This window comes from Myotis yumanensis, unplaced genomic scaffold, assembly GCF_028538775.1.
Source record: "Myotis yumanensis isolate MYYU_CA2020_CCGP unplaced genomic scaffold, mMyoYum1.0.hap1 SCAF_1, whole genome shotgun sequence".
NCBI lineage: Eukaryota > Metazoa > Chordata > Mammalia > Chiroptera > Vespertilionidae > Myotis > Myotis yumanensis.
This window is the reverse complement of record NW_027223752.1, coordinates 67,060,376-67,063,441: the sequence shown is the minus strand read 5'-3', so window position 1 is coordinate 67,063,441 and position 3,066 is coordinate 67,060,376. Positions and strand designations below refer to the sequence as shown.

The 3,066-nt window shown below is 38.0% G+C and overlaps 1 pseudogene; it reads left to right on the top strand.

Moving 5' to 3' along the window:
- Positions 1-221: 221 nt before the first annotated feature.
- Positions 222-2,772, top strand: LOC139003387 (protein FAM200C-like; annotated as a pseudogene).
- Positions 2,773-3,066: the final 294 nt, after the last annotated feature.

Below are 3,066 nucleotides of genomic sequence, written 5' to 3'. Positions count from 1 at the left end.
TTAAATCTATTTAACCTGGAATCTAATGATTTAAATTTAAAAACAATCACCCCTTGAGGTTACTTTAGACCAGTGGTTCTCAACCTGTGGGTCGCGACCCCTTTGGGGATCGAACGACCCTTTCATAGGGGTCACCTAAGACCATCGGAAAACACATATTTTCAATGGTCTTAGGAACCCAGACACCGCTCCTCTATCCGTCTCCAGGCAGGTCCGCCCACATGCAGATATGCCCACATATGAGTACCCATCGTGATGACATCATTGTGCCAACCCCATCACATACACCCCGTACAACTACAGGTGTGTGTGACAGGGTTGGCGCCATAATGTACTTATGTGGACCAGTCACACATGTGTAGAGAACAGCTACTGTGTTGAAAGCAGCTACTCTGTTAAAAGCAGCAGTATTGGAGGTAAAACGACACTTCATGAATTATAATTACTGGGTAAATGTAAAATCATGTACTGTGAAATCATCAACTACTGTAAAAAAAAATATCTGTACCATGGGAACTTAATCTAGATGCTGATCGGTCTTTTCATATTCAGCTGTGGTTGATGTGAATAATGCTCCCTTGTGATAGTAACAGGTATGTAAAAAAACAACACAGAATGGTAAATCATAGGAAACTTTAATGAACTGTATTGACTGAACTATGCCATGTATCATCTTTTGTATTATTTATTTATTTTTTAAATATATTTTATTGATTTTTTACAGAGAGGAAGGGAGAGTTAGAAACATCGATGAGAGAGAAACATCGACCAGCTGCCTCCTGCACATCCCCCACTGGAGATGTGCCCGCAACCCAGGTACATGCCCCTGACCAGAATCGAACCTGGGACCCCCCCAGTCCACTGGCCGACGCCCCATTCACTGAGCCAAACCGGTTTCGGCAGCATCTTTTGTATTATTAAAGCTATTGCTATATATTATTTTCATTAGCAAACCATCCCGTGACAATGGATCGTGTAGAGAAGAACGTTAAGAAAGGAAAATATAGTGAGGATTTTTTACAGAATAGTTTTACCTCAATAATTACAGCAGGAATTGAGAAACCACAATGTGTTATTTGTTGTGAAGTTCTATCAGCCGAATCTATGAAGCCAAACAAACTAAAACGCCATTTTGATAGCAAGCATCCAAGCTTTGCTGGCAAGGATACCAACTATTTTAGAAGCAAAGCTGATGGACTCAAGAAAGCCAGACTTGACACTGGTGGCAGGTACCACAAACAAAACATAGCAGCCATTGAAGCTTCATATTTGGTGGCACTCTTCAGAATCTCAAGAGCTATGAAACCTCACACCATTGCTGAGGATTTACTGTTGCCAGCGGCCAAAGACATTGTTTGAGTTATGATAGGAGACGAATTTGTTATGAAATTGAGTGCAACTTCCTTATCTAAAGACACTGTCCGCAGAAGAATAGATGACATGTCTGCTGATATTCTTGATCAGGTAATCCAGGAAATTAAATCTGCTCCACTTCCAATATTTAGTATCCAGCTTGATGAATCTACAGACATTGTAAACTGTTCACAGTTACTGGTTTACATGAGGTATATTAATGATGGCAACTTTAAAGATGAGTTTCATTTTTGCAAACCTCTTGAAATGACAACTACTGCATGTGATGTATTTGATACAGTTGGTTCATTTCTGAAAGAGCATAAGATCTCTTGGGAAAATGTTTGTGGTGTTTGCACAGATGGTGCTCTAACTATGCTAGGATGTTGACCTGGATCTCAATGTTTGGTACTGAATGAGTCACCAAAAGTCATCAGAACTCACTGTGTGATTCATTGGCAAATATTAGCAACGAAGACGCTGCCACAAGAGTTACAAGAAGTAATGAAAAGCATCATAAGTTGTGTCAATTTTGTAAAGGCGAGCACTTTAAACAGTCGATTGTTTTTGCAACTGTGCAACGAGTTGGATGCGCCAAACAATGCTCTGCTATTTCACACTGAAGCGAGATGGTAGTCAAGAGGAAAAATTTTAAAACGTGTTTTTGAGCTTTGTGATAAACTCAAAACGTTTTTTAATCAGAAAGAAAGACTGCAGCTCAAAGCACTTTTCAGTGATAAAATTGAACTGCAGAAAATAGCTTACTTGGTTGACATCTTTGCCATCTTGAATGAGTTAAATTTATCACTGCAAGGACCAAATGCAACATGCCTTGATTTGGCTGAAAAGATTCAATCATTCCAAATGAAACTTCAGCTTTGGAAAAAAAAAAATTGGATGAAAATAAAATTTACATGTTGCCTACCTTATCTGCTTTCATTGAGGAACATGACATTGAACCAGACAAAAGGATTACGATGATAATTTCTGTGAAAGAACACTTGCACATGCTTGCAGATGAAATTTCATTGTACTTTCCAAATCTACCTGACACCCCATTTGCACTTGCCAGAAGCCCATTCACAGTCAAAGTTGAAGATGTTCCTGAGATGCACAGAGGAGTTCATTGAACTTATTAACAATGATGCAGCAAAAACTGATTTCTCTACAATGCCAGTTACAAAATTCTGGATCAAGTGTTTGCAGTCATATCCTGTTCTGTCTGAGACTGTGTTGCGCCTTCTTCTTCCATTTCCAACAACATATCTTTGTGAAACAGGGTTTTCCAGCTTGTTGGTTATCAAGTCTAAATATAGAAGTAGACTTGTTGTGGAAGATGATCTTCGTTATGCTGTTGCAAAGACTTCCCCGAGAATTTATGATCTGGTGAGAAAGCAGCAATCTCAACCTTTGCACTGACGTTGGCTTTTTACACACACTGTCGCAAAATGTAGCAATGTAGTTTACTGTTGTTATATTAATACTGTTACCCATGCTACACCAGGCTTCAAGACAAAATTTCATTTATTTGTAATTAGAAATAAATATTTCACAATATATAATTACATATTGTTTTTGTGATTAATCATTATGCTTTAATTATGTTCAATTTGTAACAATGAAAATACATCGTGCATATCAGATATTTACATTACGATTCATAACAGTAGCAAAATTACAGTTATAAAGTAGCAACGAAAATAATTTTATGGT